This window comes from Nannospalax galili, unplaced genomic scaffold (assembly GCF_000622305.1).
Source record: "Nannospalax galili isolate Female #2095 unplaced genomic scaffold, S.galili_v1.0 scaffold686, whole genome shotgun sequence".
Classification (NCBI taxonomy): Eukaryota; Metazoa; Chordata; class Mammalia; order Rodentia; family Spalacidae; genus Nannospalax; species Nannospalax galili.
In genome coordinates, this window is record NW_008355472.1 from 876796 (window position 1) to 904390 (window position 27595).

General features: G+C 41.7%; 1 protein-coding gene across 2 annotated transcripts in view; it reads left to right on the forward strand.

Moving 5' to 3' along the window:
- The first annotated feature begins 241 nt into the window (after positions 1-241).
- Positions 242-27595, forward strand: part of Fam168a (family with sequence similarity 168 member A) — a 186721-nt gene continuing 159367 nt past the window's right edge. Inside the window, exon 1 of one of the 2 annotated variants that reach the window (XM_008852722.3) lies at positions 242-521. The gene's annotated coding sequence lies outside the window, so the exon portion shown is untranslated. The remainder of the gene's footprint in view (positions 522-27595) is intronic. The other variant, XM_008852719.3, reaches the window with a different exon arrangement.

The window sequence follows — 27595 nt, forward strand, 5'->3', positions numbered from 1 at the left end:
AGATCCCATTTCCCCCAAAGGCGATCTTTGTGTTTTCAAAAGCCTCCCGTGGCCTCTCGGCTTCAGTCCATCATCCCTGACTCAAGAGGGCAAGGCCCCTCAGTCCTGGCGCGCGGTTGGGAGGCGCAGGCCGTGCCAGGGCCGCGGCAAGGCATGCTGGGAAATGTAGTCCATGAGCACTGAGGCTGTGGGACGTGTCGCGACGGCGCGCCGGTTCCTCCTCCCCCGCTCTTCTCAGCGGTCCCCCGCCCCCTCCCTCTGCCTCCTCCTCTCTTGCCCGCAGCCGAGCGTCCCCTCCCCCCACCGTCGGGCTTCTCCGCGGCTACTGCAGAAAATTCAGAGCCGAGTAGCTGAGGAGAAGGAGAAGGAGGAGGAGGAGGCTCCGGTCCCTGCGCGCCATCCGCCACCCTACTGGACACGGCCGAGGGAACTAGAGCGTCGCCGCTGCAGCCTCCAGAGAAGACAAGGGCACCGTCGCCTCCGCTGCCGCCTTCGCGGTTTTCGCCTGCTGCAGCTCGCGGGTGAGAAGACCCCCCCGCCCCCCGGCTCTAGAGCCCGGGCTGGAGGCGCGGGCGAGAAGGAGGGTGGGGGCCGCGGGGCCCCGGCGCGGGCTGGGGGAGGGGGCCGAGGTGGCGATGGAACGGCTGGTCGGCGGGCGAGACTGGTCCGAGCGCGGGCTGGGGGTGGGGTGAGGGTGGGAGTCCTGCAGGTCAGGGGAGTGAGATGAGGGCGGGCGACTTTTCCTGGAGGGATACCCCGACCTGGGACAGGAGCGTGGCGTGTGGGGAGTGTCGAGGTGGAATTTGGGATGATCTTGGGGCGAGGTGGAAGAGGAGACTGGAGTGGGATGTCTTAATGGGGGAGGGGACTGAATGAAGGTGATGATTTGGGGCTGCCGGCCTGAAGCAGTTGACAGCTTGGGATCCGAGCTGCGGTGGGGGCTAAAGGATGCTTTCCGTGTGGCGTGGGATGTAGACGTTGGATGGGACCCTGGGGAGTGCCAATTCAGGAGAGGTGGGATTTGGGGTGGATCTGGGGCAGGCTGATGTCGAGATGGTAGGGGATGGTGAGGGGTTTGGCATGGCTTGAGACCTAAGCTTGACGTGGGCAGTTGTCGTCCAGCGATGGTGGAATTTGTGCAGATTTAAGGAAATAGCTTAGGTTTGGAAGGAACAGAAGAGGTAGAAATTGGGGTTTTCCTGGCGTAAGCTGGTGGAGGTTGGAATATGGACCTCTTGATAGTGATGACACTTTCAACAAGAGTCATAGTGAGCTGACAGGAGGGGGTAAGTTGTAAGTTGGGCCCCAGATAGGTAGACAGGGATTGAAATTGGGGATGGGGTGCAGTGGAAGCAGATCTAGGGTGAGTTTTGAGTCTCTGCAGGGAGCACAGTGGGTGTAGGTTGGAAGCAGAGGACACTAGCAAAGAATAGTGGCAGGTGCCAAGCAAGGTTAGGGAATGGTCTCTTGAAGAAAATGTCCCTCTGCCAGTTTTGCAGAAGTAATATCTCTGATGAGCTGGTTGCCTGTGGTGAGGTGGTAGAGGGCACTAGAGACCTGGAGACTTGTGGGTATGGTTGGGACAGACAGAGGATGGAGAGGGGCAGTGAGCAGAGCTGGGGAGGAGAGGAAGGATTAGGATGCCTTCCAAGAGACATCCGGGGTGTAGTGGTTGGACACCTTCATGGTCAGCTTTGGTGACTGTATTTGGGGAGGGACAGTTGTAAGAAGGTCATCGAAGGAATTTCTCCAGGGATGGAGAAGGTGCGTTAAAAATCATCCTAGAGAATATCTTAAGCTATCCATTTGACCTTTTTGTTTGTTTGTTTTGTATTAGTGTCATTTGGAAATAACAGCAGCCCAAACAGTAAAGTTGGGAGAGTGTTCATTTAAGGTGGCATGGAGGAGAATAGGGGTGCTTTTTGCTATTCCTGTATCATAAAGTTTTGGGGGGAGACCACTCTCAAGAGAAAAGTGGGTGAAGATGAAACTGTATGTTGATTCTGCCTTCTCCTTTCTCCCTCCCCTTGGTACATCTACAACTAGTCCTGGTATTTGGAATTTAAATAGATTTTGATGAACTTGAGGTTGTTAAGGGTGCATTTTTGCTTGAGAACTGATGAACGATACTGAAGAATCTGAAGGCTGAATTTATTTTCTAGGCAGGCAGTGTGCACGTATGCAGAAAGAACTTAGCCGCTCCCCACCCCCCAGTAAAATTGATTGCTTGAAGACTCCATTTATTGGTGTCCTGGTTTGCAAGGCAATTAGGCCCATCATTGTATTGCAGGCTAATAATCCTAAGATGAGTCTTGGCACCACTGCTTTATGTAAACAGAGAGAAGCCGGGAAATATGGAAATGTCATAAATATTCATTGGTGAGATGGTTTGGTACTGATGGAGTTTTTCATTTGATTGTCTTTTGACATTGCTTGATAAGATTTAAAATAATCGGGCTATTTCTATAGATTGGATTTTCTTCTTAAGGAATTGCAGTGATCAGAATTCTGTCAGATATAGATAAATGAAGTGTATAGAATCATTTTATTTCTAAGGGGATGATGCTGATGCAGGCATGTTGTATTAACTACAAAAACAGTATCTCCATCTATTCATGAGAAATTTGGCTTAAAGCTTAGCGATAAATTCATTGTTGTGGTAGAATTCGATGATTGAAGGTAGAGAGGAGTACAGATGGAGGGAACATCTTTAGGGAAACAGTTTTCTGGACTTAATTGCTTTAACTGTGACATGTTGAACTTGAAGTGGCTGCTGATTAAAGCCCAGACTGAGGGAAAATGAGGAGATGGAAAGAGGATAAAGCTGACACCAATGGGAATCAAAATAATTTTTTTTATTAAAGCTTAATGTTCAGTCAGAAAACAAAGTATTTTTCCTTGGCTTTCATAGTTGAGTACATAAAAATATCCATTTAGAATATAAAATTTTGAAGCAGGGTCTCCCTGTAGCCCCAGCTGTCCTGGAACTCACTATGTAGACCAGGCTGGCATTGAACTCACAGAGATCTGTCTGCCTCTGCCTCCCAAGTGCATGTGCTACCACGCCCAGCTCCATTCAGAATCTTTAAAAAAAATTTTTCAAAGTGGATAGAATGATGGAAGGTTGGAGCTATCCTTGGAATTGGAAGTGCTTTGTTATGAGGATGCTTTCTGTATTACAATAAGAAAAATCAAGGCTGAGCAGTTAGCTGTGGCTCCATGAGAGTGTATTCTAACTAATGAGGTATTTCTCCTCATCACGTTTCTCTGGGGTGCAGACATTGCTTTTGTGGCTCTACAGGCATGTTCTAGAGATACGATGGTCATGTTAAAGCCCTAGTTTTTGAAAGCTCAAAATGAAAAGTAGTCACCTGGGAGAGCTTTCTTGGTGACTTTTTTTTTTTTCCTTATAACCATGGTCACTGGTGCAATAGTAAAGTGTACAGAATGTTTCACCTCATTTGCTCTGCAGACACTGGTGAAAAGGGGAGAGCAGGTGGAGGTCTTGGTAGGCAGAAGCCGGGGTAAAATGAAGAACCCATGAATTTAGGAGTCAAGGGTTCCAACTTCAAATCCAATTCACCATATGAAGGCTGAATGATTTCAGTAAAGTCACAAAAACCCTTTTATACTTAGTGCATGTGCACAACATTGTGACTGTATTGGAAGTCTTGAATTATATGCTTAATTGTGGTTAAAATGGCAAAACAAAACAGAAAACATACTTCACAAAGGCTGTCAGATGAGACAAATCAGTTCATGTCCTAAATATATTGTACATATATGAAATGCATGTTCTCTATTTGTTTATTTATTTAATGCCTGTTAAGTGCCAGGGGAGATGGAGATAAACAAAAAGCAGTTGCCAGGGAGCTCTCAGTGTCATGGGAGGGATAGATAGTTGAAGTTTAGAAGTGAGGCTGAGTGAATGCAGAGACTGAGAGTGTGCATTCTGAAGCTTATCCACACCACTAGCTTGTGATCTTGGGCACAGTGATCTTATCTGTAAAGTGGAGATAATAAAGTTAACCTCATTAGGATTGCTTTATGGGTTAAACACAATCATACAAGAAAACATTTATTACATATGTATGTTAGAACAATATTAGCATTATGAGAGATAGGCTGAGGCTAGAATGATGAACAGCTTTGTTGCCCTGCCACTGAGGTTTAATATTAGGGTGTTCTATTGTTTATTAAGGAGTTATTATACTGGGTGTGGTGGCATATACCTTTAATCCCAGCACTGGGGGAGGCAGAGGCAGGCAGATCTCTGTGAGTGCAAGGCCAGTCTGGTCTACATAGTGAGTTCCAGGACAACTGGGGCTACAGGGAGACCCTGTTTCAAAAAGACCGCATAAAAAAAGGAGTTATGTTATACTATTATGACATCACAGTTAATTTACAGTTTGTATGTTTATAGTCTAGGAACTTTAAACGGTGCTTTAAATACCAAGAAAAATAATAAACAGATGTTAGTTGTTAGCTTCATAATCTATCAAATAAGAAAAACTGTGCTGTTAAGAGTGTTAAATGATTTAAGGGATACAGCCAGTAAGTGCCAGAGTCTGCATTATATGAATTCTGATTCTCCAACCCTGTTCATATATGTGTGTGTGTGTATATATATATTTTTTGTTTTGTTTTGTTTTTTTTTTGGTCTTTTTGAGACAGGGTCTCCCTGTAGCCCCAGCTGGCCTAGAATTTGCTATGTAGACCAGGCTAGCCTTGAATTCACAGAGATCTGCCTGCCTCTGCCTCCCCAAGTGCTGGGATTAAAGGTGTGCAGCACCATGCTCGACTTCATATCTTCTTTTTAAATTATGAAGCGGTTCTCATATATTTGTATATATATATATATATATATTTAACACAAACCTATAATTTAAAGAATAATATTAAGTTGAGGTCATGTGTATTCATTACCTAACTTTTCAAAAAGAAGATGAGATGGTGTCCTGCTATATGTCCCAAGCATGATCCTCCTTGCCTCAGCCTCCTGAGTTCAAGTTCTGGGCTCAGAGGTGTTTGCTTCTAGCATCCCTACTACCTGTTCCCCCGCCCTGCCCCGCCCCCCAGATCAAATTTAGGATCTTGAACATGCCAGGCAAAACTTCTACCATTGTACTACATCCCCAGCCAGGTTTTAGTGTTTTAAAGCCTCTTGAGAGGCCCTGCCTGATTGAAGCTTCCTCCTTCCCTCTCCCTTAGAAGTATTGACTTTCCTGAGTCTTATGTGAACCAACCTTTTCTTTAGTTTCTTTTCTTTTCCTCTCCTTTTTTCTTTTCTCTTTTATTTTTAACTCTAAAGAAGCTTTATATCTTCTACTGTTAAAATAATGAATGCATTTGATATGAGTAGGAAATGACCACAACGTAAAAAGAAGCAAAGTTAGTTTTTATTATCTCCTCACCCAGTAATTCCCCCCTCTTTCCCTCCCTGCTGATCCTGGACTTCCCACAGGCTAAGCATGTGCTCAAACATGGAGCCCAGCCCCCATAAACTGCATTTTATATACATATATGTATATGCAGACACTAAAGAGGAGGGGTAGACAGCTAGTGGAAGCCAATTTCTCCTTATGGATGATCAGATTATCCAAAGGTACATCAGTCGTAGCTGGAAATAGGCATGGTGGGGTGGTGGTGGTGGTGGTAATTGCTTTTGTGAGCTCTGTAAAAGCACTATTTTGGAGTGTTGTTCTCATTAGGAATTCTATATATTCTAGATTCTTGATTCGTCACTATACTAGCTTGAAGCTGTTTGTCATGCTTTGGTAAACTACTTAAAACATTTTCTTTTTTTTTCTTTGAGATAGGGTCTCTCTGTGTCTTAGGCTGACCTGAAACTTGCTATATAGCCCTGACCGTCCTCAAATTTGAGGTCCTCTTACCTTAGCTTTCCAAGTGTTGTGATGCTGGTCAATGTGCCACCACTCCTGGCTCACTTAACTCTTCTAGTCAAAATTTTTATACATCATTCTTTTTGCAGATAGGCAACCTACCTTAATATGTTGGCCCTTACCTGATTGTGCAAGAGGATCTCTCTTCTGAAATACACAGTACCACCAATGGGAAATCCTCAGTTACTCATATCAGAAGCTTAGCATCCTGAATGGGAAGAAATGATGTTCAATAAATTTGAAATCTCTACTAATTAGTGATCTATTGGTGCTTCAGTTTACTTATATATCAATTTGGGCTCAAGTGATAGAATAACTGAAAATATTTTTAAACTGTAAAGGATTACATAAAGGTAATTTTCCCTTCTACCCAGTTCATCAACCTGAAATCAGGGCACCTTATGTATAAGTAAAAAGCTTATTGTACTTGGTTTATTGTCTGTCTTAAAGGTTCTTCTAGTAGAATAGGGCATGCATGAAGGTCATTTCACAGTTTCTCCCTTGAAGTTTAAAGACTTAGATATAGTGGGATGGAGAAAAGGCTTCAGGACTTCTTTATGGGACCTGATGCCACATTAACTGTGCTCACTAGCTGAAGATGAAAGAATGAAGGCTTTATTGAAGTGGAAAATACAGTATATACTGTTGGCTTGTTATTATCCAGACAAATACAGCTATTTGTTTTCTACTTATAGCTTATTACAGAGTGTAATAAAGTACAGAACACTGCACATACTTAAAAGGGAATTAATACTCTTGTTGGGTTGATATGTGTATTAAATTAAAAAAATACCTGGAACATGGACACACATAGTTGACACTTAATATAGTAGATATTACTGTTGTTATTGATATTTTTCTTTTTTATTTTTTGGTCTTTTTGAGACAGGGTCTCCCTGTAGCCCCAGCTGTCCTGGAACTGACTATGTAGACCAGGCTGGCCTTGAACTCACAGAGATCCGCCTGCCTCTGCCTCCCGAGTACTGGGATTAAGGGTGTGAGCCACCATGCCCGGCTGATATTTTTATTTTGCTTGTGAATTGTTTAGAGCCAACCTTTCTCCTAGACTGCTCTTTTGTTACTCCGCTGGGCTGTACCTTCCCTCACTCAGTTTACATTTGGGAGTACAAATTTATGTTATGTAGCCAAGGGCAGCCTTGAACTCTTCATCGTCCTACTTCCTATCTCCATCTGTCAAGTGCTAGAATTGCAGGCATATGCTACCGCATCCTACTCAAGAGCTTTATTAATTTTATCTTTTTGGTGGTGATGGAACCAGGGTGTCTCATGCATGTAAGGCCAGCACTGTCTCCAGTCTGAACTTTACCTCATGGGTTTTAGCCTTCTTGGTTTGCTGTTTAGCAAGGAGTTTTGTTTTGAGACAAGGTTACCTCTTGCCCAGAACTCCCTGTGTAGACCAGGCTGGCCTTGATCTCACAGGGATCCATCCACCTGCTTCTGCCTCCTGGGATTAAAAGCTTGTGTGCATGTCGTGGTGTGTGTGGAGGTCAAAAGATAACCTGAGGGAATCATTTTTCTTCTTTCACCATGTGGGTCTCAGGTATGGAACTCAGGCCATTAGGTTTGATGGGAGCCAGTCTGGAACTTGCTGTGTAGCGTATGTTGACCTCAAACTTGGAATGTTTCTTCTGCCTCAGCCTCCAGAGTTCTAGGTTTATAGGTATGTGCCATCATGCCAGGCGGGAAGAACTTTTTGAAATGGTGACAATAGCTGACATTTAATAAGAAATCCTTATTAGATTTGCATTTTTAGTAAATGTTGATACTCCTTAGGGTTGCTTCCTGGCTCACTGGACTTCTTTGATTCTTTCTGTGAGTAGTCTTACCCATATGCTAATGACCCAAATCGCTTATCTACAGCTCAGATGTCTTTCCTGACCTCCAGCTTCAGACTTACCTACTCCACTGGCTACTCTCAACTACCTTCATCACAATCATTCCATGTCCTCAAATTCAGTATCTCCAAGACAACTCGTTATTGCTGTCTACTTCTGACCTCCATCTCTGCACCATCTCCTACTCACAAAAAGTCAAAATCATCTTGTCTGTGCTTTTGTCCTAATTTAAAGGAATCTAGTTACTCAGGACACAAGTCTATGGGGTTAGTCTTTTCCCTTTTCTCTCCTAACTAATTGTGTATCTTTCTAGATATTTCTGGAATTAAACTTCTATTCCTACTATTACCATCTTAGCTCAGGCTGTTCTCCTGGATGGTGTGGTAGCTTCCTAACTGGAATCTCTATTTCTCATGTTATAAATATGTCTTCTACCCAACAGCCAGAGCATCTGCCTAATATGTGTCCTTGTCCCTTTCCTGCTTACCTCCCTTCGTTTGTGCCTTCATAGGACATAGGAGAGCTTCTGTGCCTTGTGCCTCTACAGCATTGTGGTGTAGTGTACCATCTCTGATAGTACTGAGCAGCTTGCAATTGCTAAGATATGTTGATGTTTCATCACTTTGCTTATGCTGTTTCTACTTTTTTTTTTGTCTTTTTGAGACAGGGTCTTCCTGTAGCCCCACCTGTCCTGGAACTCACTATGTAGACCAGGCTGGCCTCAAACTCACAGAGATCCACCTGCCTCTGCCTCCCGAGTGCTGGGATTAAAGGTGTGTGCCACCATGCCTGGCCTGTTTCTACTTTTTTTAAAAAAAGTATTTTATACCTGGGCATGGTGGCGTACGCCTGTAGTCCTAGCACTTGGGAGGCAAAGGCAGGTGGATCTCTGTGAGTTCGAGGCCAGCCTGGTCCACATAGTGAGTTCCAGGACAGCTGGGGCTACAGGGAGACCCTGCTTCAAAAAGACAAAAAAAAATTATTTTATATATATGAGTGTATTGCTTGCATGTTTGTGAGTGCACCTGTGTCGTGCAGTGCCGCAGAGATCAGAAGAGGGTTTCAGATTCCCCTAGAACTGGAGTTAAGGACAGTTTGTAGCTGCCATGTGGGTGCTGGGAATCGAACCCAGGTCCTCTGCAAGAGCAGTCAGTGCTCTTAACCACTGAGCCATCTCTCCAGCCCCGCTGTTTCTACTTTTGATCATCCTTTCAGGTTTTATATCCCTGAAGAAACCTTTGAGAGATGCTGATTGTCATAAATGACAAAATGCCCCCATTTTGTTCCCAGAGAACAACCAGTATGTGCCTCTGTTATAGTATGTATTAGTTAACTTTCTGTTGCTGTGATAAAACACCATGACTGGAAGCAACTTATGGAAGAAAGAATTACTTGGGCTTATGGTTCCAGAGGGGATAAGAGTCCATCATGGCAGGAGAGCATGGCAGCAAGCGGCCAGAGCAGGACATTGAGAGATCACATCTTCAACTGCAGACATAGAGCAGAGAAAGCAAACGGAAGTGGGGCAAGGCTATAAATTCTCAAGGCCCACCCCCAGTGACCTACTTCCTCCAGGCCACACCTCCTAAAGTTTCCATAACCTCCCCAAACAGTGCCACCAACTGGGGACAAAGCATTGAAATTTGTGAGCCTTTGGGAGGGAGACATTGCTCATTTAAATCATCACCTAATACTTGCCTGATTTTAGGAACATTTAATTCTTTTTGTCTTTTCCTTCAACTTATGAAACTAGTGACTTCCAGCTCTTGGCATGCATCTTCAAGTAAATGAACGATGAATTCAGCAAAGACAGATGGTAAAACGGTAGTGTATTAGTCACTTTTCTGTTGCTGTGATAGAAACAATGACCAAAGCAAGTTATAGAAGGAAGAATTTATTTGAGCTTATGGTTCCAGGGGAATTACAGCCTATCACAGCAGGGAGGCAAGGCAGCAGAGGTGGTTGGAGGAGGATTGGAAGCTAAGCTCTATATCTTCTAGCAGGCACAAGAAACGAGAGCAACTGGAGATCCAGCAAGGCTTAAGAACTACTGAAGCCCACTCCCAGTGACGTGCTTCCTCCAGGATAGCCACACCTTCTAAAACCTCCCAAAACAGTGCCACCATCTGGCGACAAACTGTCCAAATACTTGGAGCCTATGGGGGATATTTTCATTCAAACCATCACATTCCACCCTTTGGCCCCCATAGGCTCTTAACCATATAAAATGCAAAATGCATTTAGTCCAACTTTAAAAGTCCCCATAGTCATTATCAGTCTCAATATTATTCAAAAGTCCACAGTCCAAAGTCTTTTCTGAGACTCAGGTAAATATCTTAACTGAAAGCCTCTATAAAATTAAAAGACAAATTACACACTCCCAACATACAGTGGAACCGAATACACATTACCATTCCAAAAGGGAGGAATGGAGGCATAGTAAGGAAATGCTGGACCAAAACAAGACCAAAAACCAGCAGGGCAAACACCAAATTCAGTAGCTCCACATCCAACTTCTGAGACTTTACTTCCAAAGGGCTTAGATGGCTCAGCTTCTCCAGCTTTGCTGTGTGCAACTTACATCGCTCTCTTGGGCTGGTACCACTCCCTGTATGCAGCTCTTCTTGGAAGATGCCTCACAGCTCTGGCGTCATGGACATCTTCCTGGGGTCTCCATTGCCAACCAGGCTTCACCTTCACAGCTTCATGCAGTGGCCTATCAGGGCCTTCTCTAGGCAGGATCACCCCTGTTGCATGCTGCCTGGCCTCTGAGGCTCTCATTTTTCACACCTCTAAAGCCAGTACCAGGTGGATGACACTGCTAAATTTCACTGCAAGTTTGGGGTGGACTCCAGCCTGCTTTACCCATTTTAGAAGCTTTTCTCTTCAGTGGCCCCTGCAGCATTTTCCTTTCATGAGTTGGAAGCTTAAATGGGTGTGGTCTTGCCCTGGAGGCACTCTCTCCACTGTGTAATTCTGAATCTCTAGGCCCCTCCTTAATCACTTTAATCTCCTTTAACAAAGGGATCCTCTCTAGGATCCAACATTTATCTTCCTAGTGCTCTTTTTCAATCCAAACTGTATTTCTTTCTGCCCCATTTGCTCTTTTTCACTATAGAGCTGCATAATATTCACCATTAATATCCACACCACCATTTCTATATTAGGCTGTCTTGAAATTTCTTCCGCCAGAGAAATTAGTCAATTGCTGTTCAACTTAGCCTCAGGCAAGCTTTTAGGTTGGGGGCAGACTCCAGCCAGACTCTTTGCCAAAATATCCCAAGTGCTGCTTAAGCCCTTATTTCCCCCTGTAACTACACTGTTCTCAGCACTACTTTCTTCCAGGCCTCTACTAGAATGGCCTGTTAAGCTTTGCTTACAGCAATCAACCACTTTTCTAGTCAAAACTTCCAGTCTTCCATCCAAAATCCCACATGGTCAGATTCTTCACAGTCAACAGCCCACTCTCTGCTACCAATTACTGTATTAGTCACTGTTCTGTTGCTGTGATAGAAACACTGACCAAAGCAATTTATAGAAGGAAGAATTTATTTGAGCTTACGGTTCCAGGGGAATTACAGTTCATCTTGGCAGGGAGGTATGGCGGCAGAGGTGGCTGGAGGAGGAGCGGAAGCTAAGCTCTCACATCATCACGCAGGCACAGGAAGTAAGAGAGCAACTGGAGATCCAGCAAGGCTTAAGAATTCTCTAAGCCCACCCCCAGTGACATGATTCCTCCAGGATAGCCACATATTCTAAAACCTCCCAAAACAGTGCCATCATGTGGGGACAAAATGTCCAAATACTTAGAGCCTATGGGAGACATTTTCATTCACACCACCACAGGTAGTAATGTGTAAGACATACTTTCATTTTTCAGAGGTAGGTTTTCACTTATTTCGAATAGAACTTAGAATTTAATTGGATTATTAAATTGTCAGGGTCCTTTCAAAATGTCCAGTTTTAGTTTTTGCCTTTTTTTATTTAGTTTTGTTTTTGAGATAGGGTCTCACTAAGTAGCCCTGGCTGGCCTGGAACTCACTTTGTAGACCAGGCTGGTCTTAAACTCACAGAGACCTGCTTGCCTCTGTCTCCTGAGTGCTAGGATTAAAGGCATGTGCCACCACACTGGCCCTTATTTTTTGCCATTTATTTATTTATTTATTTATTTATTTATTTATTTATTTATTTATTTATTTATTTCTGTGGTGTGTGTGTGTGCATGTGCATGTGTGTGTGCATGTGTGTGTGCGTGTGTGTGTGTGTGTGTGTGTGTGTGTGTGTGTGAATGTGGAGGCCAGAGAGATAATCAGGTATGTTCTACCTAAATTGTTTTGAGCCAGGGTCTTTTCATTGGTGTTGAGGTTCACAGTTTTGTTTTTCTGTTTTTTTTTTCATTAGGTTGGCTGGCCAACGATCTCTTGAGGGATCTGCATGTTGTGTAGTGGCAGGCACGTGTGGCCATCCCTGGCTTTTATGTGGGTGCTGGACATTTGAACTCAGGTCTTCTTGTTTCACAGCATGTGCTCTTACCCATTGAGCCATTGCTCCAGCCCCCCCACCCCCCTTTGGCTTTTTCTTAGATATAAACATTTTGAAGGAAACCTGGCCTGACATATTTTTTGTAGTGAATGTCAGTCTCTGGCTGACTTGAGACTATTATCTTGATTTGCCTTTTTTTTTTTTTTTTGGTCCTTTTGAGACAGGGTCTCCCTGTAGCCCCAGCTGTCCTGGATTCACTATGGAGACCAGGCTGACCTCGAACTCACAGAGATCCGTCTGCCTCTGCCTCCTGAATGCTGGGATTAAAGGCATGCGCCACCATGCCCAGCTTGATTTGCCTTTTGATCATGCCCTTCAAACTTAACCATTTCTGCTGATGTTCATATTTCTTTTCCAACACTGTTATTTTGGGGGGATGGGGTGGGGGATCTTTTTGAGACAGGGTCTCCCTGTAGCCCCAGCTGGCTTGGAACTCATAAAGATCCACCTGCCTCTCAAATGTTGGGATTACAAGCATGTGTCACCATGCCCAGGTCCAGCACTGTTTTGTAATTTTTATATGTATATTTTAGTTTCTAATGTGTGTTCTTGCCTTTTTAAGTTGACTCTAAAAATTCCTATCTCTATATACAGTTTATATTTGCAAATGCAAGTATAGAAGTGGGCTATTTATGCTTATTATGCAAATATTATTGTATTATTTGATCTGTAGTATATAGGTTGGTTATGTGACAACATTTTCACTTTAAGAACAAAGAGGTCAAGACTCAAGAAGGTAATTTACCTTAGGCCTGAGGATAAAGGTAGAAAGACAAAAACAATCTAATAGTTTCTCTGGTAAGCAATATATTGGCTGTTTCCTCTCCCTTAAATAATTTTTTTTTTTTTTTTTGGTCTTTTTGAGACAGGGTCTCCCTGTAGCCCCAGCTGTCCTGGAACTCACTATGTAGACCAGGCTGGCCTGGAACTCACAGAGATCTGTCTGCCTCTGCCTCCTGAGTGCTGGGATTAAAGGCGTACGCCACCATGCCTATCTCCCTTATAGAATTTAATCGTCACATTTCTACTGTAAAGAATTGTGTCCATGTATAGAAGGCTCTGAAACAATTTAGGGCTATAGGGGTTAGGTAGTTTACATTTGGTTACATTTGGTTTCTCTAATAAGAGAAAAGCTAGTGTTATAAACTCGCTCTGCCTTGTTCCAAAACTTTTTTTTTTTTTTTGGTCTTGGTCGATGTAGCTTAGTGGTAGGATGTTTATTTAGCATGTGTGAAACCGCGTTTGATCTCCAACACTGCTGAAAAATCAAAAAAACTCAGAACAAATCCCTTGTTCTTTTGAGTTACTGTGTATAAAACATCCTGGTTTTAAACTGTTACATCAGTAATCTGAACCTACTTTAGATAGATGATTCATTAGAATCATCCAAGAAACTGTTAAAATAAATAAGGCCAATCACACTCTGACAAGTGCTAACTTCTGTAGGTAGACCTGAGGCAGGTGTGCATGGAGTATTGGGATCTTATTCTGTTTCTGTGGCTATAACAATCCCTTAGACAGGGTAGTATAGAAATTTCTCATAGTTACTATGGTTAGGAAGTTTAACATCGTGATGCCAACAGATTTGGTATCTGGAAAGGGCTCTTTGTTTCTGGAATTGACAAAAGCTGTGTCCTCATTTGGTTTATGAACCAGAGGATCAGGTGTAGGAAGCTTCTTTTATAATGATATAAATCCAGGGCTGGGGAGATGGCTCAGCAGTTAAGAGCCCTGGCTACTCTTCCAGAGGACCTGGGTTCAATTCCCAGCACTCACATGGCTGCTAACCATCCTAACTCCAGTTCCAGGGGATCTGACACCCTCTTCTGACCTCTGTGGGGATTGCATGACACAGGTACACATATATGTAAGCAATATACTCATACACATAAAATAAAAATAAGCATTTTTAGAGGTTAGAGAGATGGCTCAGTGGTTAAGAGCACTGGCTGCTCTTGTGGAGGACCTGGGTTCAATTCCCACCACCCACGTGGTGGCTAACAACCATCTTAATTCCAGTTCTAGGGGATCTGATTCCCTCTTCTGACCTCTGTGGGCATTGACTACACAGGGGCACTTACATACATGCAAGCGATACATTCATACACATAAAAATAATAGATAAAAAAATTAGAAATAATGATATAAATCCCATTCACAAGAGTGGAGCCCTTATGACTTTACCACCTCCCCGAAGCCCTTACCTCTTAATACCACCATCATGGGAATTAAGTTTCAACAGGAATTTTGGAGGGACACAGATATCCAAACTATAGCATTGGGTATATATTTACTTAGAAATTATAAATTGAAAAGAAGTTGGGATAGATATAATGGCACACACCTGTAATCCCAGGATTTAGGAAGTAGAGGAAGGAAGCAAAGCCATTCTTAAAAAAAAAAAAGATTCTAATCTTTTTAATATTTGTCTGGATTCTTGTGTGCTTCAGAATTTAATCTGTTGCCACAGATTATTTAGGTGGGAGAAATCCAATTCCACATAGGTATGTGGTTAAAATAGGGAGAAATACTGTAATCCCAGTACTTGAGAGGCTGTGTTGAGCTACATAGAAGACCCTTTAATCGCAGCACTTGGAAGGCAGAGGCAGGCAGATCTTTGTGAGTTTGAAGCCAGCCTGATCTACATAGTGAGCTCCAGGACATCTGGGGCTACAAGGAGACCCTGTCTCAAAAAGACAAAAAAACAAAACAAAACACAAACAATAAAAACCCACAGGCAAGCAAGCAAATAAAAAACCCCAGGAATAGTTTGTAAATCCCTTTACTAGGTAGCTGTGGATATTCTTGATACTATACAAAAGCTTAACAACCATAGTTTCTTTCCTTTTTAAAAAAAAATTTTATATATTTTTTTATATTTTATTTTTATTTCATGTGTATGAGTGTTATGCCTGCATGTAGGTAAATGCAGCCATGTCATGGTTCTTAACCACTGAGTCATCTCCCCAGCCTCTATTATTATTTCTATTATTATTATTTATTTAAATTATTATTTATTATTTTTATTTTATGTGTATGAGTGTATTGACTGCATGTATGTGAGTGCACCCGTGCCATGGATGTCAGAAGAGGGCTTCCGATTCCCTTGGAACTGGAGTTAAGGATGGTTTATAGCTGCCATGTGGGTGCTGGAAATCGAACCTGGGTCCTCTGCAAGAGCATCCAATGCTCTTAACCACTGAGCCATCTCTCCAGCCCCTATTTATTTTTATTTTATGTGTATGTGTGTATTGCCTGCAATGTAGGTAAGTGCACTCATGTTGTGCAGTGCCCATGGAGGTCAGAAGAGGCTGTCAGATCCCCTGGGACTGGAGTTACAAACAGTTGTTAGCTGCCATGTTGGTGCTGGGATTGGAACGCGGGTCTTCTGCGGAACAACCGGTTTTCTTAATCACTGAGCCATCTCTCCAGCCCCGACAACCATGGTTTCTTAAGAACTACTGTGGTCTTTGAAATTATGTCAGTTTTGGACATAATTTGGAATTTGAAATTATGTCAGTTTTTCCAATTGTTACATTAAAATTCAATTAGTATCATGCAATGATTATTTGAAAAATACAGATTCGCTGTTTTAGTTTCCTCAAGCTACCATAACAAAATATCAAGACTCAGGTAGCTTAAACAGTAGAAAGTATCTCACAGTTCTGAGGCAAGAAAAACTAGATCAGAGTGCCAATTTGGTTAGTTTTCTAATGTGGGTTTTCTTCTTGGCCTTGTAGAGGGCCACTTCTGGCTGTGCCCTTGCATATGTGGGTGGCGGTGGTGAGAATACTTGCTGTCCTGACAACCAAGCTCTCTGATGTAGGTCTGCCTGCCTGGTTCCATTCCTCCCTCCCTTCAAAACCCCTACCCCTCCCATGTCCTAGAACTCTCTATGTAGACCAGGCTGGCTTCAAACTCGCAGAGATAAACCTGCCTCTGCTGGGATTAAAGGTGCAGGCCACCACATTTCGCTGTCTCTTAATAGTATGCTGATTTCATCATGAATGTCCCCCTCTTAACCTCATTTAGGCCTAATTATATATAATATAAGCCTATCTCCCAAAGTCTCTATTTTCAAATACCATCTCATTGGGACATAGGACTTCAACCTGAATCTGAGTTGGGGTGACACAACTCAGTCTATGGCACTGGGTTGTGCAGATCTTCTAAATGTTGACGTTTTCTATTTTATAATGTAAAACAAAAACAAAAACAAAAACAAAACCCCACACTTGTTAATATTGTCTCTGATCCCCTCAGACAAATCTTTTCTAATTTTCTCTTGAAAGCTCAAGTTTTATCATTGGCAACAAATACTGACAGTTGTTTTCCTTGAAGTGACAGGCTCACATTGTTCATTTTTGAAAAAAATGTCTGCCAAACATCCAAATCTGAATAATTATGGTTCATATGCCAGTTGTTTTTCCAAGTAAAAATGGTGTTTTATGAAAAAAAAAGCAGCTAGCTCAGCTTGCAGCCCAAATGCACGGGTGCTTTAGTGTTTCTGAGGCAGTTCTTGTACTTTGTTATATAGAAAAAATACTTTAATGTATATCTTATTTATCATACAGAATATTAAAAATATGTAGTTAAAGATTGAGATTTTGTGATTTAATAAAATTAATTCTTGCAGCTTCATAAAAAAACATTCTTTCAGTGAAGCCGAAAATAATTTTTGGTTGGTTGGTTGGTTGGTTGATTGGTTTTTTTTTTGTGTGTGTGTGTGGCCAAGGAGAATGCATTATTACAATTTGGCTTCATCACCTTAATTAAATACAAGCTGACATTTTTATTTGCTATGTTTCTAGGCTTATTTCTTTAACTTAATTTTTTCATTTTTGAGAATTTCACATGAGTATTGATTGTCTTTGCATCATTTCCATCCCTCCCAGGCCCCCACCATCTAGGTCTGTTTCTTATTGGGGGTGTATTAGTAGAGTTGTCTAGAGGAATGGAGTCAATAGAATGAATATATATTAAAAAGGAGCTTCGTAGACTGGCTTTCATGATATGGTTTGGGTAGTTCAACAACTGTCCTCACACTGGAGAGGCTAAAAACTGATAGCTGCTCAGTCCATGAGGCTGCAAGCCACAGCAGTTCCAGTGTGGAGCTGAAGTCTTGGGAGGGTTCCTGGTGAGAGCTGGTCTTCTGCTCATGTTAGAAGACAGAAGAAGCGGGGTTCTGATGCCAGTGGAGATGGCAGTGGCTGGATAGATGAACTCACCAGTGAGACATAAAGGCAAGCAGGCAAACAGCAAAAGCTTTTCCTTGGGACCTCCTTTAGGCCACCACAGGAAGGTAGGTGCTTCCCACAGTTAGGGGGGATCTTCCCACTTCAGGTAAGCTTACCTTCAAGAAAATCCTGTGCAGGTGTGTCCAGAGGGTTGTCTTTTAGATGAGTCCAGATCCAGTCAAGTTTATAAGATTAGACCCTCAGAAGGATAGTAGGTAGTTAGGTCAAACCTTTATTAAAGATTTTTGGTCACTGGAGAGGTGGTTCAACAGTTATGAACACTTGTTGCGATGAAGGTTAGAGTCCCAGTACCCACATGGTAGCTCACAACCATCTGTAACTCCAGTTCCAAGGGATCCAAGCCCTCTTCTGACCTCTGTGGGCACCAAGCACACACATGGCATAAAGACAGCCATTGTTGGACTGGCTAGACCATATGGTGAAAGCCAATCTAAGAGGCTTCCTTTTTCTTTCTTTTTTTTTTTTTTTCCCGGTCTTTTTGAGACAGGGTCTCTCTGTAGCCCCAGCTGTCTGGAACTCACTGTGTAGAGCAGGCTTGTCTCTGCCTCCCTAGTGCTGGGATTAAAGGCGTTCACCACCATGCCGGGAGGCTCCCTTTTAATAATATACATACATTCTATTGGGTCATACTTACACATATACAATAAAAATACATATTAAACAAAACTAAACAAAACAAAAAACCTTTGAAAGGCAGCATGAATGCAGTGATTTCTTTGGGCTGGTAGACCCAAAAGACATTAGAGTTGTTTAGCTTCACACCTATTTTTTTTTTGGTCTTTTTGAGACAGGGTCTCCCTGTAGCCCCGGCTGTCTTGGAACTCACTATGTAGAGCAGGCTGGCCTTGAACTCACAGAAATCCGCCTTTCTCTGCCTCCTGAGTGCTGGGATTAAAGGTGTGCACCACCACGCCCGGCAACGTCACATTTTTTTATGGATGTTAGAAATCACTGGGCTGGTGAGATGACTCAGTGGGTTAAGGTACTTGAGGACAAGACCCACATCGTAGAGAGATCCAACTCCTTCCTATAAGTTGTCCTCTGACCTCCATACATGTACCATGGCATCAGTGAGCCCCTCCCCAAATAAGTAAATGTAATAATAATAAATCACTGGGCTTGGTGTTTCTTCTCCACCTGGTGGTAGGAGAAATGTGTGAAGTGACATTTAGAGGACTCTGCATAACTTTGCATAAAAGTCACTCTTAAGGTGTATGCTGTCTCCTCTATCCTAAGCTTTGAGCATGTACTTTAGAAAAAGCTGTGGATAAAACCATAGCCAGGTGATGTTGTGTAATAGCTTTGGGTTTTCACTGTGATTGAGCTCAGGAGAATGGAGAAAGAGGTAGACTAGTCAGTACTAAGTAAAATTTTATCTTCTGATTAGCACATCTACACAGCCTAGAACCTTAGTTCTCCTGGTGAAGAGTTAGCATTCGTTGTATTTAAATGTCACAATTTTCTTTAAAAAATTTAAAACTACATATGGGGTCTGGGGATTGAGCCCAGATCATCAAGCTCAGCGCCTTCACCTGCTAAGCCATCTCTCTGGCCCGTCACAATTTTCTTTTAGAGTGGTTGTAAATATTTCATTTTACACTTGAAAAAATTGGCTCAGAGATGTTGAGCCTGTGCAGTCTCACAAACTAGTAAGTGTTTAGGGTGGGATTTATCCCCAGACTTTCATGCCTCCTATGTCCATGCTCCCCTTCTGTAGACTGTTTCATTGAATGCTTGTGTATCCTTGGTATTTTGAACCCAGCAGATCCTTAGTATATTTTTTGTTGAATAATTGAATCACTGCTAAGTGAGTGAACCAGATTTTAGAGCAAAGGATGTAACCTAATTGCTCTGAGCAATTGTATCAATATTGGTGCTGTAAAGTATGCAGGGGTTCAGTGGCTGATACTGGTGATTTTGGGATGTGGTCAGTTTGTTGCTTTGGGGAAAGGCTAATATTAATAATAATATACTCAAAAAATAGTAAACTCAGCCGGGTGTGGTGGTGCATGCCTTTAATCTCAGCACTCTGGAGGCAGAGGCAGGCAGATCTCTTGTGAGTTCAAGGCCAGCCTGGTCTACATAGTGAGTTCCAGGACAGCTGGGGCTATGGGAGAGACCCTGTCTCAAAAAGACCAAAAAAAAAAGTAAACTCTGTATATACAGGGTATATTTAGGTAGTCGAAGAGAGTTGATGAGATAGTTTTTCCTTAGATTATTAATGATCTCTTTGGGTATATATAACACACCTATTGTATTCTGGCTTACTTCCTTACTCATTATGAGACCTTGGGCATGTTACCTCACTTTTCTGTTTTTCAGGGTTTTTTTTTTTTCTTCTTCTTCTTCTTTTCTTTTGAAAGCAGGGTCTCCCTGTAGCCCCAGGTGGCCTGGATTTGCTATGGAGACCAAGCTGGCCTTGAACTCAGAGATCTGCCTGCCTCTTCCTCCCAAGTGCTGGGATTAAAGGTGTGTGCCACCACGCCTGGCCATCTGTTTTTCAGTTTTTTATCCCTTAAAAAGAGCAGAGCAGTAACATCAGTATATAATTTCTAGATTGTGGGAATTAAATAGAGGTAATTCATATAGAGAATTTATCACGTTGCTTGGCATATATTAATTTCTCTAAACAGTAGCTACTATTCCTATCCTTCTGGAATGAAAGTATAGGATCGATTGTGACTTTCCAAATATGAAGAAGGAGCAATAGTTTGTTTTTTCAAGCATCTTTATTTGACAAATAAACTATTGGACTTTACTAGTTTTTATACTTTGTGATTTGTTTCCTGGTGTAGTTTACTTGGTTTTCTTGGCAGCAAAGCTCAAACTGAAAGTATTTGCATGGATTTCTTGACCATTCATTCTCCATTAGGGTTTTGTTTCTTCTTTTGAGATGAGATCTGCTTGACCATAAACTCCTGGGCTCAAATGATCTTTCTACCTGAACTCCCACAACATTGTGCTTGAATTTACATAAACTTTTTTAGAACTTTGTGGTCTTATTTCTGGTTGAAACACAGGATTATTCTGGAAATTTTGTTGAAGTTTATAGTTCTTTCTCAATTAAGGTGTCACTAAATGAGAGAAATACCCCCTTGAAAAACTTTCAGACCGTGCTAACCACTACTAAGGAGATCCAGTGTTTCACTGAAGTGCTTTGCCTCTAAAGCAAAGGAGGAGTTCTTAAATATTCTTCTGTATTCATGTGGCAGTTTATGACTCTGTCAGTATGTTTTGATCAGGCTACAGAATTATAAAGGGGGAAACACTTGATTCTAAAGGAAAGTATCTGAAAGACCATCTTGGAATCAAGGTTATTGTTATGGAAATGGTTCCTAGACAGGAGTTAGCATGAACCCTTTGAATTGAGGTCCAAGTTTCCTCATCTGGTATCTAAAAGATAAGTAGTTCAGGTTCTTCTCCCTCTTCCTCTCTAGGGTCATTCACTGTCTCCCCTCAGCCTGTACATTTTTATCTCTTAGCACTCCCTACACATGCAACGTATTGTGGATATAGTTCCCCAATGTGTAAAGCTTTTTACCTCAGTGCCTTTGCACATGCTCTTCTATTGGCTTAGATATTTCTTTGCTTATTTGTTTGTTTATTTATTTATTTATTTATTATATTCCTGTTGTCCTTTGTGCCTTGGTCCCTGTGCTGGGTCTCATGCAGCTTTCTAGTATTCTCTGCTTGTAGCTGGCCATTGATATTCAGAAAGAACTGGATTTTTGACAGGTCCTGGAATTTCAGTGGAAATAAACCAATGATCACATTGGTAAGTGAAGAAGCTGGGACATTAGGACTGATTTTCTGACTCAGTTTAGCATTCTTTTTTCTGCTTCCAGAGTTCTTAGTAACTTTTGTTCAGTTCTAACTTCTAGAAAAAATAGTATTCTGTTTGTGCATATGATTGTTTACATTTTAGGATTTATTTTACTTTATGTGTATGAGTGTTTTTGCCTGCATGAATGTATGTGTACCACATGGATGTGGGTGCCTCAGGAGTACAAAAGAGGGCATTGGATCCCCTGGAACTGGAGTTGTAGGCAATTGAGAGCCATGAGCTGCTATGTGGAATCTGGGAACTGAGCCCAGGTCCTCTGCCAGAGCAGTCAGTGTTCTTTCTTAACTACTGAGCCATCTCCCCAGCCCCCACATTTGATTATTTTAACCTTCATGTAGTATTTGACTTATCTGGACTGTGCAACGATTAAGACTAAAAAACTGAGGTTTTCATGATGGCTGTATGAAACCTTCAGTCATTTCTGAAAGGTGATTTAAATTATGACTCTCACAAGTATTTTTCTGATTAGAGTCAGTAACAATCAGGAATGATTATTTATACATGCATGCGTTCATTCATTTGGTCTACTTAAGTGTCAGGCTCTGTGTGAAGTTGCTCCTGATGATACACATGGAGCAAGATACTGATATTGCCGGGCGTGGTAGCACAAGCCTTTAATCCCAGGACTTGGGAGGCAGAGGCAGAGAGGCAGAGGCAGGTGGATCCTTGTGCTTTCCAGGCCAGCTGGGGTTACAGGGAGACCCTGTTTCAAAAAGTCCAACAAAAAAACTCTCACAAATGTGCATACATGTACTGTCCTTCCCTCCCTCCTCCCCCCTCTTCTTTTTGAGACACAGGGTCTTGCTAAGTTGCCAGGCTGGCCTTGAACTTGCAATCCTCTTGCCTCAACCTCCTGAGCTTAGCTGGGATAGTTACAGGCATGTGCTGTCTTGCCTGGCTCTTGCATTTTGTTTTTTCATTTATTCATTGATAATTATCTTTTAACAATTCTCTTACCCAAGTGAGAAAAAGATTGAGTATATTTGTATGTAAATCTCATGAATCAGGGCAAAGACTTTTATCTCTGGAACTCATGAAATTTTGATTTAAAGTGCCTCACAAATAGTCTCTGAAAGATTAAATGTGTTTCTTTGTGGGTTGGATAGCAAGATGATGAACTGGAAAGAGCTTTGTTTCTTGCTGGATGATTTACATTTGCATCCAAGTGGCACACTTTTTTCTCTACCACCATGAATATTGTTGAACATTTCAGAATTTCATTTTTCCCTCCAGTAAAACAAATCATAACCTTAGGAAATAAGGATAAATTAGGTAAAGTACCTGCTGTTATTAGCCTTAACCAGTAAAAATTGAGTTTATGGAATATAATTTTTTCTTTTTTTGTCTTTTTGAGACAGGGTCTCCCTGTAACTCCAGCTGTCCTGGAACTCACTATGTAGACCAGGCTGGCCTTGAACTCACAGAGATCTGCCTGCCCCTGCCTCCCAAGAGCTGGGATTAAATGCCTGTGCCACCATGCCCGGCTATTTTTTCTTTTTAATATACTAGATTTCTTTATAGAAATTTGCTTTAAATTATAGAGGTTACTGGAGATGGTAGTTTATGCCTATAATCCCAACACTTGGGAAGCTGAGACAGGAAGATTGCCCATGAGTTTGAGACTAACCTGGGCTACAGAGTGAGCTTCTATCTTTAATAAAAAAAGGAGTTGCAAGTTGGATTATGTCTCAGTGATAAAGGGCAAGCCCCTATATTTGATCCTCAGTGTGGGGGCATGGGGTGGGAATTCTATCATTTTTTTCCATACCAACACTGATAGTATTTTATGTCCTTCAAATTTATTTGTCACAGTAATTTTGCAAAGTGACTTTAAATCCCAGTTGTTGTGCTTACTTGCTATTTGAACTTTAAAGTTATTTAATCTTTTTATAAGTTACTTTCTCCATTTATTAGATGAGGATATAAGCTCTTTATATTATAGAGCTATTGAGAGGATTAAATGAAATAAAGTGTTTAATTCAGTATTTGACACATGGTAGGATGCCTGTAAATGATAGTTCTGTTGACTGTGTTTTCTCCAGATTCACATATTGAAACTCAAACCCTCAGTGTGGTGGTGTTTGGAAGTGACGCCTTTGGGACATGATTGTGAAGGTGGAATGCTCGTGATGGGGCTAGTGTCCTTTTGAGATGCTAGAGAACTTGTCCTCCTTTCTGCTTTCTACTGTAAGAGGAGTACACCCTAAAGCTAGGAAGCAAGCCCTCACCACACTGGATCTTCACACCTTGCTTTTGGACCTCTCAGTCTCCAAACTTGTTAGAAATAAATGTTTGTAGTATTCATGACATTTACAGCAACCTGAGCTAAGACAGGCAACATGCTTATTAATGCTTTGATTTTTATATGTGATGAACTGAACACAGATTTAGAAACCTGACTAGATTCACTACTAGGAATCAAGTATGTGATTCATTCTAGGTCTGTGTGATGCAAAAACCTTTACTATTTTATTTTTTTACCAAGTTGCATTTATAATTAACATTTAGTTTATATAAAAATACACTCTTAAATGCTAGAGTGTTTGGAGATAATTTATTCTCTCATAAGTATTTAAGACTTTTATTAATATAAACTCAAAACTAAGTTGGATAAGAAAATAATTTAATGGCTTGGCTTCCATGTAGTCAGATTCAAGTTAAGGGTAGATATTCTGGAGGGATGGTCACTGGTTAGTGAAAAAGCAAATGTGGTGGTGGTGGTGGTGGTGGTGGTGGTGGTGGTGGTGTGTGTAAGTGAGTGTATGTGTTTCCCCTAAATAGCTTGAGGTAAAATTGATCTCTTTTAAATGATATAAATGTAGTGTATGGTTTGTTGAGTTTTGACATCTGCATATACCTATGAAACCATCACCACAATTCAGATGGTGCACGTACTTATCACCTCCCAAAACTTTCCTGGTGCCTCTTTAAAGCTCATTCCCTCCTGCTCTGTCCCCAGTCCAAGCAGCCATTGATGTGCTGTCTACAACCAAAGATTAATAGTAGTTTTGAAGTCATACTAGTGAAGATTCAGTCACTTTATCTCTCAGCCTTAGTTTACTCACTTGTAAAGTGAGGATCCTACCACCTGCCCGAAGACATAGGAATATTAGGGGCAATGTTCACAGAGAACAGCATAGTGCTCAACATACAGTAGATGCTCTATTCTGGAAGCCAGTATTCCCAGCATGCTTTGATTTGGTGTTCCCAAAGGACATTTCCAACTTGAGAGCCCCACCTAGACCTTGTGTTCTCCTGAATCAACTCCTAGTGTCTTTGAAGCAGGAGAGTTTAGGTTTAGGCAGCTTGAAACCCGATGGGGCTTTCTGGTGCCCCCTTCATGTCCAGTGTTCCACATGCTCTTAATTCCACATCTTAAACAGATGTTCTTCATAAGTAAACAAAGAACTCCAAGCAGATTTTTGAGTTCTTTATGCCTAGGTTTAAGCCTGGCATTATGATAAAGCTGCATAAGCAATGATCGTGTGATCTGAGTTGTGTGTTTTAGTTTCCATTCTGCTCTGAGCAAATCATAAAATCATGAAATCTTTCTGAGCCTCAGGTTTTTCATGTGGGAGTTATAATCATCACTCCTTTTATAAGTTTGGTTTTTGCTTTATAAGTTTGATTTTGAAAGTGAATTTTATGAGCGCAGAGTTCATTTACATCATTCCACAACTGCCTCATAGTGTTAGAAGTTCATGAAAGGTTCATGTAGAATTGAGGTTTCAGGGGCTGGAGAGATGGCTCAGCGATTAAGAACACTGTTCTCGAAGAAGACCTGGATTCAAATCTCAGCACCCACATGGCAGCTAACAGCTGTTCGTAACTCCAGTTCCAGGGGATCCGACAGCCTCTTCTGTCCACCGCGGGCATTGCATGACACGGGTGCACTTACCTGCATGCAGGCAATACACATATACACATAAAATAAAAAAAAATTTTCAAAAAAAAAGAATTGAGGTTTCATATCGCAGTTATTTTTAAACGTATTTTATTAGGTAGTACTAAGAGGTAGGACAAAGAAAGCAAAAGCCACTCATTAAGAGTGTTTAAAAATTAGCCGGGTGTGGTGGCACACACCTTTAATCCCAGCACTCGGGAGGCAGAGGCAGGCGGATCTCTGGGAGTTCAAGGCCAGCCTGGTCTACATAGTGAGTTCTAGGACAGCTGGGGCTACAGGGAGACCCTGTCTCAAAAAGACCAAAAAAAAAAAAAACAAAATAAAAGAGTGTTTAAAAATTTTAAAATCAGCTGGGCGTGGTGGTGCACGCCTTTAATCCCAGCACTCTGGAGGCAGAGGTAGGTGGATCTCTGTGAGTTCAAGGCCAGCCTGGTCTACATAGTGAGTTCCAGGACAACTGGAGCTACAGGGAGACCCTGTCTCAAAAAGAAAGACCCTCCCCCCCAAAAATTTAAAATCAAAGAACCTTAACTTAGACCTTAGTTTTAGGAGCTCTTTGACTTTGCAAGCTGTGCTATTTCTCCAAGTCTCAGGTCCTTACCTTTCAATAAGGGATATATGTGTTCTGCTTCAGGGGATTGTTGTGAGAACTAGAAACACCATGTGCAGCAGTTGGCATATAACAGATGCCCAATGATGCTGGTTTCATTCCTTGCATTCCCAAAATTGGAGTATCTGTGCATTCATTGAGCTGTACCAAAGGAATTACTTTCACCTTCCTCCTTCCATGGGCAGGCTGGTTATTCCATGCTGTGTCTCAGGTTGCCCATCGAAGTCTGAATGTACAGTTTGAGGTATGTGAAGCCAACGGTGTAAAGGGGGTTCGTTTTTCTTTATTACTGATGGGAAGGGCCTGTGCCATGATTTTGTACTTTCTCAGTAGTTCTCAGTACTCTAGCTAGTGGTATTTTGTATTGTGGGAGCCAAGGAAACCAGGGGCTGGTTTCTTGTCTCTTCTGTGTTTATTTGGGTTGGAGGATTGTAAAGGTTTCCTAGTGAATAAAGTGAATTTGCTTAGTTAAGATTATTCCTCCTGGGTGAGCTCAGGAATGACCTGCTGAGGGAGAAAACAAATAGGATCAAACAAGGAAAACTGGTGAGTTCTGCATTGCCAGCTTGTCAGCTTCTTTGACTTTGGTGGCAGGTGGAGAACAGTTGATTCTTCATTTCCCCTCTAGAGCTTGTACATCCCAACACAAAGGCGCTTTAAGATGGAGGTCTGCATTGTAATTTCCTAGAAATTACTGCTTCTGGTAACTGCTCATTCAGTTTGCACCTCTTTGCTGCAGTGGATGAAACAATGGGGACAATAAAGTCATTTATCGGATAGCTATAGCCTCAATGGGATGTTTGTTTTAATAATGGTATAATTTGCAGGGTTCATAAATTGTGATTTTATTCTCGTGGAAATAACTGCCTGGTGGTATTTGGATTCTCTGGTCTCCTGTTGTGGATAATTCACTAACATTCTGGCTGACAATTCCCTTTATTCCCGACTTCGTTTTAGATTGTTCAGGCTGGTTGGGTAATTAGCCCAGTGCAGAGCCAATTTTCTTTAGTTTGGGGCTGGCAGGTGGTTACTAGGTAACTAGAGGATCTTCTGAAGAGCCAAGAAATTCTGCTTGGAGATTCAAGGCAAATGCTCAGGTTGATTTTGATTATCTGGGATTAAAAAAAAAAATCTATCCAAATCCAAAATATCTGATGAAAATTAAAAGCTTAAATCACCTAAATTCTTATTTTCCTTAATACCAAGCAGTCCATTGTATTTTGAGTATTATGTGTGTGTTTTAAATTTTCAACTATGTATTTGGACCAGGAAAATCCACAGAGGGCAGGGATGGATTATAGCTACCATGTGCTAGACATTGCCCTAGGTGATTTTACCTGTATTGTCTCTGAAAGTTATTGAGAACCCTGAGAGGTAGGGATTGTTTCCATTTTACCTATGCATAAAGCTTGAGGTGAGAAGAGAAACTTAGTCCAGGGAAGTAACTAAAATTAAAGCATCCCAGCCAATTGACAAGTTTTCTTTTTAGTACCAAATTCAAAGTTCTCACTAGATTTTCAGTTATAGTATAAGACATTCAGATACACTGAAGTTTCTATGAAATTCTTAGACAATGCAGCAGTTGGCTTAGTGATGTACATGAACTAGTACCTATCACCAGATGTAACTGTTTTTCTTTTCTTTTCTTTTCTTTTCTTTTCTTTTCTTTTCTTTTCTT